This window comes from Schistocerca serialis, unplaced genomic scaffold (assembly GCF_023864345.2).
Source record: "Schistocerca serialis cubense isolate TAMUIC-IGC-003099 unplaced genomic scaffold, iqSchSeri2.2 HiC_scaffold_1362, whole genome shotgun sequence".
Lineage (NCBI taxonomy): Eukaryota > Metazoa > Arthropoda > Insecta > Orthoptera > Acrididae > Schistocerca > Schistocerca serialis.
In genome coordinates this window covers 14,475,217-14,485,596 of record NW_026047583.1, presented here as the reverse complement: position 1 = coordinate 14,485,596, position 10,380 = coordinate 14,475,217, and the positions used below count along the sequence as shown (strand labels likewise).

The window sequence follows — 10,380 nt, the reverse complement described above, 5'->3', positions numbered from 1 at the left end:
GAGTGATTGTATATCATTACTAAATATGGAGCTATTTTATCAGCATACTCTGAGAGGAACCTGACTGGTATATAATCTGGACTGGAGGCCTTGCTTTTATTAAGTGATTTAAGCTGCTTCGTTACTCCGAGGATATCTACTTCTATGTTTCTCATCTCGGCAGTCATTCTTGATTGGAATTCAGGAATATTTGCTTAGTCTTCTTTGGTGAAGGAGTTTCGGAAAACCGTGTGTAATAACTCTTCTTTAGTGGCTCTGTCATCAGTGACTTCACTGTGAAGGTATTGATTGCGTCTTGCCACTGGTGTGCTTTATGTATGACCAGAATCTCTGTGGGTTTTCTGCCAGATTTCGAGACAGAATTTCGTTTTGGAAATTATTAAAAGCATCTCGCATTGAAGTACGAGCCATATTTCGAATTTCTGTAAAACTGTGCCAATCTTGGGGATTTTGCATTCATTTGAATTTGGCATGCTTTTCTCGTTGCTTCTGCAACAACGATCTGACCCGCTTTGTGTACCATGGGGGATCAGTACCATCACTTACTAATTTATGTGGTATATCCCTCTCAATTGCTGTCGATACTATCTCTTAGAAAACATTCGACAACTTTTCTACACTTACATGATCAGATCGGCTCGGCAGTAAAGGCTCGTATTCTATAAAAGGCCATCATTTGTACGTAGAATTTTATATGCGTGCATTTATTTAAATGTTTATTCATCTCTTAAGTTATATTAATTGATGTTTGGTTGGTGTTTGCATGTCTTCTGCGGTCTGTTTGTGTTACAGTTTTCTGCGAGTTGGGGTGGGTGGAAGCTGTGACGTGCCGTCTAATGGGAAGTGACTCCCGGTTGGGCCCCGGGCTTTAGATGTGGTTTTGGACGGCTGCTCTGCTGCTTCCAGCATTTTAAGTTAAGTCATGTTTTGCCCAGGGCAACCTGGCGTCACTGCCCGTTTGGTAAACATTTAACGTGTTTCATTTATATTTAAAGAAAATAGGTTTTTTAACTTGCTTGGAATTAATTGTATTAAATTGTAACTTTGATGCTGCTTGTGTTATTTGGCTTCTTAACGAACTGGTCTGCGTTTCATAAATCACTTTTATATTGCAAATTATTGCTCCTTTAAATAACTTATCTGTGCCACATTTCTTTAAATCACCTTCTGATTGTAATTCATTGTTCGTTTAAGTATTGAAAGTTCTGTGGCTCATTTCTTTAAGTCAGTTTTCATAACTGTAATTTGTTGCCTTACTTGAGAAGCAAGCTATCTGTGATATTTTGGTATTCTCTTTAAGATGGCCACGTGTTGATTGTCTCTAAGCTGTTATAAATATCGTCTTTGTATAAATTGTTAATTTGTTGATTAGGTAGTTGTTGTGTTTAAGGAGTGACATTATAGGGGCCTTGACCTTCCGTGCTAAGTGTAGCCCTCATCCCCACTTCGTCAGTCACACCTTTGAAGGCTGGCACTCGGTAGTCGCTGAGGTGATAACCGTTCACTTTTTCCCTCTCCCCTTTCCCCATCATAACTCTGCTCCAATGGAATGTTCGAGGCTTTAGATCCAACAAGGAGGAATTGTGACTGCTCTTTGAATCCCAGCATCAACTTGTTTTCTGCCTCTAGGAAACAAAATTTCGACCTCGCGAATCTTTTGATCTCTCACGCTTCTTTCCGGGTTACTTTGACCTTCCCTCTGAGGATGGAATTCCATCTCGTAGGGGAGATACGCTTGCTCATCCGGGATGACGTTGACAGTCAAACCATCTCACTGAACACCTGATTACAAGCTGTTGCAGTTCGCATTTTCATTCCTCGCCTCACCTATTCTCTTTGCACGTCTACATCCCTCTGTCATTCGGTGTCACAAGGGCAGACTCCCTCCAGCTTATTGGTCAACTCCATCACCCCTTATTGCTGCTCAGTGGCTTAAACGCACACCATCCACTATGGGGCTCATCCAGAACCTTTCCAAATGCTGCCTTCTCGGCTGACCTTCTCAATCACCTCAACAACATCTGCCTTAACACTGGAGCACCCAAGTTCCCTTCAGAACCTACGCACACCTATTCCCATTTCGACCTCCCGTTCTGCACTGCCGAGCTTTCTCGTCGTTTCAAACGGTCCGTTGTCTCTGATACGTAATTTGTGCGTGCTATCAGTTTGCTGACTTCTACCCCACCTATACGTAACCATAACTGGCAACTTTCTAAGGCTTAATGGAGGTTTTACCGCTCCCTGGCGACATTGGCCAAATAAAATTTCCCAGTTGTGATGATCAGGTAGAATACCTTACAAACGTTATCCTTACCGCCGCAATTCGCCATCCTACGACGGCGAATTGTATTCGTTAAAAACAGTGGGGTACGCAGTGTCGTAATCCAGCTAGCTTTTCTTTCTATCTCCAAGAATATGACATTTATTAATTAATAGTTCCTCTTCCGTCACGTGGGCCAACCTCCGGCGGTCCCCTGGGACCAAGGTCAATTCCTCACTTTCCGTCCTGAGCGTAGGAGATGTCATTGTGTACCCCACCAATTTCTCCAACACCTTAGGCCGCTATTTTGAGGATATTTCGAGCTGTATCCACTATCGTCCTGCCTTTATCCATCGGAAATGAGTGGAGACGGCGATGGTGATACACTTCTCCTCTCAAAATCGTGAGTGCTACAATGCCGCCTTTACAATGAGGGAGCTAGATCATGTTCTCACTTAATCCCGATCTTCCACCCAAGGGCCGGATGATGTTCACGTTCAGATGTTGGAGTACCTTTCTCTTGCAGGCAACCTCTTTCTCCTTTATTCAATCGCGTCTGGGAAGACGTCAAACTTCCCAGACGCTGGCGTTAAGCGACTGTCATACCAATACCAAAGCTCAGTAAGGGCAAACACCCTCCTTCTAGCTCCCACCCAATTTTTCTCACCAGCTGTGTTTCCAAGGTGATGGAACGTATGGTTCATGCCTGGTTGGTCTGGTGGCTGGAGTCTCGCAATTTACTAACGACTACAATATGTGGATTTAGAGTGCGCCGTTCTGCAGTTGAACATCTCATCAAGTTGTCAAACTACGTCATGACTGATTTTCTGTGGATATACCAGACTGGCTGTGTTTTTTTTTTTTTTTTTTTTTTTTTTTTTTAATTTTATTTGGAGAAAGCCCACGACACTTTATGGAGGGCTGGTATCTCCTTACTTTATACACGTGGGGCCTCTGAGGTCGCCTGCCCCCATTCCCTTTGGGAATTTTTCAAAGATAGAGTTCTCACGGTCCGTGTGGGTTCTGCCCTGTCAGACACGTTTATCCAGGAAAAAGCAGTGCCTCAGGGCTCCTCCGGAGCGTCGTCCTCTTCACTACAGCCACTGACCCCAGCATGGCCTCTCTCCCGCCCAGCATTTCTGGCTCCACTTTCGTCAACGACTTTGCGATTTGTTGCAGTTCTCCACCCACCTGTCTCCTTGAGCGGCGTCTTCAGCGATGTTTCAGTCGTGGAGCATCGACAATGTCTTTCGCTTTTCCACTGACAAAACCGTTCGTACGAATTTCTGGCGGCGCAACGAGTTTCTTCCACCGTCTTCACATCTTGAGCCAGTTGCCCTACCATCCGCTGAATCTACCAAATTCCTGGGGCTCATGCGAGACAGAAAACTTTCCTGGTCCTCCGACACGTCTTACCTGGATGCCTGCTGCTCCGCAGTGTCCTAGGTGTCCTCAGCAGTACTTCCTGGGGAGCGGATCGGACGACCCTACTCGATTTGTGCCGATCCCTTTGTCCGTTCGAAACTAGATTACCGGTATTTATGCATCTGCACATCCGTTCAACTTACGCCGCCTAAATACAATCGACCATCATGGAATCCGTTTGATCAATGGCGTCTTTTACACTAGGCCGGTTGAGTGCGTCTGTGCAGAAGCTGGCGAACTACTGCTGTCATACCGGCGTGATCTGCTACTCAGCAGATACGGGTGCCCTTTGTCTACCATGCCCGTCCACCCTTTCTATGGCTCCTTCTTCGATGACTTCTTCGACTACTAGTATGGGGAGCATCCCACTTCTCTTACCTCCTGAAGTTCACTTTCGGCTAGTGCTCCGGCAGCTTAACTTCACGCTCCCTGCCACTTTCTCGATGGGTGTGATCCCGTAACCACCTTTGTTTCGTATGGCGTCTCGTGTTCACCTTCAATTTTATTCGCTTTCTAAGAAAACCACTCTGGAATAGCTGTAAGTCCCTCGACTTTCGCCCAGAACATTGTGTACACTTTCTCTCGGACAGACCATGGTGTCGGGTGTGCCTTCGTAATGGCCACCGACGATTTTCGGTATTAGCTTCTGGAACAGTTCTTAACATTTATAGCAGCGCATCCGGTGACAGGCTTTTAACTGTGTCACTCCTCAGACTCTCTGTGCCCTTCAGAGCCTCTGTGTGCTGTACACAGTCTATCCCTTAGAGCAATAGGTCCAAGAAAGCCTCTACTTGCTCACTCTAGATGGGGCCCTGTGATGCTTGTGTGAGTTCCTGGTCACGTCGGTCTGACGAAAACGAGCCTGCTGACACTGCTGCCAAGGATGCAGTCCTCCTACCTGGGCCCGCTGGTTCTTCCATTCCTTGTGACGGTCTCCGTGTTGCCATCTGCGAGCAGGTGGTGTCCCTGCGGCATCACCGCTGGTCTTCACTTCACGGGAACAAGCTTCGGGGAATTGAGCCTCTCCCAGCGGCTTGGGCGACCTCCTCTCGGTACTCTCTTCGTGAGGAGATCATTTTAGCTGGGTTGCGTTTCAGGCACATATGACCTTCGATTGTGTTTTGTTTCATGCCGCAAAAACAAATGTCAGTATCACAATCAGCTGCCACATCGCCTATTCCTACAATCAAGCTGATTTGCATCAGCTCTATCTCGTTACAAAACACACATCTGCACCGACACACGTCATCTGAAAATATTACGTTGACTTTACACAAGATAACTGCAGCTTCTAAAACAACCACAGCCAGTGTGTGATTCTAGAATATGTCGTGTAAAAATTTCACTAGTTATTCTCCATGAGTGTGATTCACATTGTAGTTCCCCACAGATACTGGTAATCTACCGTTATATATAGTTACCAAAATCAATTTGTCACAACACCCTCTAGTGAATGCCACAACACGGTCTAGAAAGCAGTCCAGTATGCTAATATTGACATAGTAGTACTTAATTCTCGGACTGTAATCCTTTGGCAGCACTTTGCATTCCGTAATTTTCACACAAGTCGAGTCTAGTCACAATTGCAGCTGATCCACTTCCCATAACGTGTCGAAGAGATAGGTTTGACCAAAGTCGCCATGAAATATTCATGTTACATACGCATTAGATTTGGCACAAAAGCAGATACGGAGCCATTCAGGTCAGAAAACGCTATCCAGCTTCAAAGTATCAGGAAAGGGAACAAACATCACGAACTACCATTTCTTCCACATGGCAGCAGTGACCATTCAGGTTTAGAATTTGAAAGCGGTTAATAAATATCCGTTCTAGTTTTGCACTACAGTATCTATCTAACTGTGTGACAACTGATCAGCATTATCACTCGCAAACAACTACAGTTACCAACACACAACCTAACCTGCTTCCTCAATTCATATAGTCCCTGAATACGGTTTTTCTCGTGATCATTCATGCATGTACATCACAGTATAATACTAATGTCGAGTAAAGCTGTCCTATATACCCATGGATCAGTCACAGCTCTAACTCTGGCTACTGTGCTGAAACTGGCGCAATGTCCACCGTAAATAATATCTCAGACAACTCTGCAAAACCATCCATGCCTGATATGGCACTACACTGGCGTGTTTCAAAGTGTACTATACGAATGCTGTTGTTGATCGTTTATGTGGCGATTATGTCTCTTCTCGCAATTAAGATTCTCTTCTATTCTGGTGGAGATACATCAAGTACACCACATGTAAATTCTTGAGTATCAGATAAAAAGTGCCCTACATAGAACATCACATATTCTCTGCTCAAAGACTGAATCGTACAGTATCGTTTACAAAGTACCATTGCTATAGTAATGAAATTTGTGTTACATTTTGAACACTTTCTAAACTGGTGCATAATTTTGCAGAGCCATCAGTAATGCTGACACCAGCCACAAACAGATTCATTCATTTCGCATACTGGAGACGTGTGTTTCGTAGGCATGCCTATGACACTAAGGTGCAGATGTGAGCACTATGCCAACGTTGGTGCTGCCACCCATTGGCAGCTCTGTGAAACTGCAGCTACTCTGGGCGGATGCTGAGAGTATGCTACACTACAATCTAAGTTTTGCGTAACCACTTACTAACAATCATATTTCACAGTAGTTGATTGACAGATTAGCGCTTGGTAAATCTTGTGCCGTTTGTCACGGCACAGCAAAGCTAAACCCGAGTCGAGACATGTTTGAAGCGATATAATAACGACAGATGCAGCTTCTCAGTGTCCCTGGCATGTACTTGCTTCGGCAGTACGTATACTAAAATTCAAAGGATACAGAGAAGATTAGCATGGCCCCTATCGGAGGCGCAAAATCTTGAACCGTTCCACATTGTTTTCGCAACGTCACTCTCTGACGTTAAGATGTCTGAGGATATAACTAGGTGATGAGAGACAAGTTTTGCTTCATATTTGCACTCATTTGTGACTACCTACGCCCTACATTTACGCAGGTCTCGTCTACTTACCTTTATTCACAATGTATCATGACAATACTGCCAGCCAACCTTTCACTCACCACAGTGTGCATTACGAACTCGTACTCTAATGGCAAGACAGGAAGCGCTACAAAACCGCAGTTACACTGTGCGCACCGACACAGCTACTCGTCATTGGCTGCACCGAGCTGTGTGGGGGCAGTCGTTCCGTGGGTTATCGCTCAACAGATTTGATTTTTCGGGTGGTGGAGAGGCGTACACAGTGCGTTTGTGGTAAGGAGGCGTACAAAACAGGTTTCGGTAGTGTTGATAGAGCATTATATTGAAAAGGTTCTCCTATTATTTGTCTTCATGTAGGGGACTGCTGTCAGCTGACAGGTAACCATGGTACTGATTTTAAGAATTATTCGACATAGACATGAACACATACGACTGAGGAATACTGGGTGAGCCAATTTATTTGTTATAGGATGGGGGAAGAGGCCCACTTCGAATCAGCTGTATCGTCTTGAGTACTTTTGGAGTGGAAGTGTACCTGAGGGCTATTTTTATGTGGTGTGTAGTGTTTCTTCATATGGATATTGGGGTGTGGTTTGTTGGGGAAGGGGGTTGTGGTGTTGCGTGAGGTAGTTTGTGTGTATTTTTGTTTGTTTGTTTCTGGTTTTATGCGTCTGTATGCACTGCTTTCTGGGCGGGAAGGCGTGCCGGTCCCTGGCACGAATCCTCCCGGCAGATTAGTATCGAGGTCCGGTGTGCCGGCCAGTCTGTGGATGGTTTTTAAGGTGGTTTCCATCTGCCTCGGCGAATGTGGGCTGGTTCCGCTTATTCCGATTCAGTTACACTGTATCGGTGATCGCTGCGCAAACACTGTCTCCACGTACGCGTACACCACAATTACTCTACCACGTAAACATTGGGATTACACTCGTCTGGTGTGAGACGTTCCCGGGGGGGGGGGGGGGGGGGGGGGGTTCCACTAGGGGCCAAACCGCACAATAACCGTGGGTTCGGTGTGGGGCGGCGGTGGGGTGAGTGGACTTCTGTAGCCTGTTGTGGGGTTGTGTACCACTGAGGGCTGCGGCGGGGACGGAGCCTCTCCGTCGTTTCTAGGTCCCCAGTTCCATACAATACAATGCGTCTATATATATGTGTATTTGTTGGAGTGTGAGAGTGAGGGAGGGGGGGACAGGGTGGGAGGGAGAGAGAGAGAGAGAGAGAGAGAGAGAGAGAGAGAGAATAAAAGAATGAACTCCCTCCTACATCTAGACTGACTCCCCCAATGTCTAAGTGTAATAAGTTTTGGTTTTTTATGTATATTTTATTGATTTTAAGTGTGGGATTTTTGTTTACTGTTCCTTTCAGTATTTTAATTTTGTTGGTGTTTGGGGTACGAGCTGTTGTTATTGTGGGGGAAGCGTTATTGGTATCCTGGTACAGAGGAGAAGGGGGGGGGAGGGCTTTATTGATATCCTGTGCTGGTGCTCAAAGGTGCTGTTCTAGTTTTAATAAACATTGATCCACGTTCCTCCTCCCATGATCTAATTAAGAAACATAAATCACAGCAAGAGATAGATCTAATTAATTTACTTTGATCGACTTACGCAATGTTCTAGTTTTTATGGCGTTGTGAGGTTTTAATTTTTGGCAGTTTTGAGTGGTCTTTCCATATGTTGCGTACTAATCGTTGTTCTTTCTATTAGTGAATTTTTAATTTCTCCCCGCCCAAAGCCTCCTGTTTCCCGCATTTGTTTTACTAGTTTTATTAGGATTTGTGAATGTTGTGGACCGGATTTTATTTGTAATTTGGCATGTGTTGTTGTAAATAATATGGTCGCCATCTTGGATACGCTCGAAATGTGTGTTTCCAGCATGATGATGACGTCAATGGTCATAGCACATCGATGCTATCCCTGTCTGTAGTAATATCACTTAAGCATATCTGCCTGTGTCTTCAGTCACTACCCTTCACCTAAGACCGACTGTTACAGTAAATCCGTTGTCCAGGAGCATATTAAAGTGTCCCAGCTTGGGTCACTTCCACAGTAAGTCAGTTGATTATACTCAAACTGATTGTGACAATAAATTGATTTTTATGTTCACAAATATAAGTTTTGCGATCGGTTAGCAGTTCAAAACAAATACAAAAAAAGTGCTTATTGAAAATGAAGGAATGACTTCTTTGACAATTTAAAGTTCATGGAAAACAACAAAAGCAAACCTCTGTGTGAGATTATCTTCGGGAAAGTTTACAGCTCACGGCCTAGTGGTTAGCATTGCTGCCCCTGGATCACAGTGTCCCTGGCTCGATTCCCGGGCGGGCCAGGGATTTTCTCCGCCCGGGGACTGGGTGTTTCTGTTGTCCTTATCATTTCATCATCATTCTGGAAGTGCCGAGACTGGAATTGAAAGGATTTGGAACTTGTACTGGCGCTGATGACTACCTATGTTAAGCGCCCCACAAACCAACGTCATCATCATCGTCTTCTGGAAAGTTCTCTGCAGACGAGACAGACTACCTTCTTAGACATCAATGGTAGGCATCTCACGAGTGGTTCCCGGAGTTCCAACCGGAGCTGCAGGTTATGATGCGCAGTCGTCGCTGGTGGCAAGGGCTGCGTCGAGTCCAGTTGGTGGCGTGGTGCTGGCGACCTCGTTACTCTGCTGGCGGTGATGGAACTGCGAGGACAGCTGTACCCATGTGGGTGGCTAACTACCAGATAGCTACTGGTCTAGCAGTGTGTGCCCGAATTGGCGGAGGAAAGGCGTGGCGGATGCAGCAAAAGATCCGTAGATGGGGGCGGCCTCTACTGTTCTTACACGTGACCTCTGAAGTAGCCTGCTTCTTGCAGCTCAGGCGATATTCGGCTGACTTTGGCTGGTGCACCTACGGGGCTGGAGCGATACCCGCATAGCGATGGCATTTTGAGGGTTGGCGGTGTTGCAGGAGACCGTAGAAACACGCCACATATCATGTTTAAATTTCACTGGTTACTCTCCACGAGTGTCATTCACATAGTAGTTCCCACAGATACTGGCAATCTACCACACTACTCGGTTGCCAAAATCTGTTTTTTACAACACTCACCCAATGAATGCCACAATATTCTCTGGAAAGTAGTCCAGTAAGCTACTATTAACGTAGCAGTTCTTAGTCCTCAGACAGAAATCCTTTGGCAGCAGTTTGCATTTCATCAGTGTCATCCAAGTCGAGTCTAGTCACAACTGCAGCTGATGAACCTCTCATACCGCGTCGAAGATAAAGATCTGACAGAACTCCGCGTCCAATATCCGTGTGTTACAAATGCATAAGCTCTGTGACAAAAGCAGATACGAAGCCATTCAAGTCACAAAACGCAACCCAGCTTCAAGGTTTCAAGAGAGGAAACAAACAACATGAACTACCATTTCTGGCACATGCCACACGTAGCCTCTCAGTTATGAACCGGTTTCAAATACTAAACCTACCATTCTCCAGTTTTCACATAATGTGGCAGTACTCAAAACAAGTGCTAATAGCATACGAACATAGGGAACAAATACGACACAGATCTGTAAGTCCACAGTATTGGTGATAAGTTGAGAAAACGGTCCCGAAACACATGTGCTACGAAACGCCACTTTTTCCTGCGCATGTACCCCGACATCAATATGGGATATGATCACCATGCACAAGTACACAGGCCACACAACGTGTTGTCC

General features: G+C 45.4%; 1 pseudogene; it reads left to right on the top strand.

Annotated features, from left to right (window-relative positions):
- Positions 1-6,479: 6,479 nt before the first annotated feature.
- LOC126440386 (U6 spliceosomal RNA) lies at positions 6,480-6,580 on the top strand (annotated as a pseudogene).
- Positions 6,581-10,380: the final 3,800 nt, after the last annotated feature.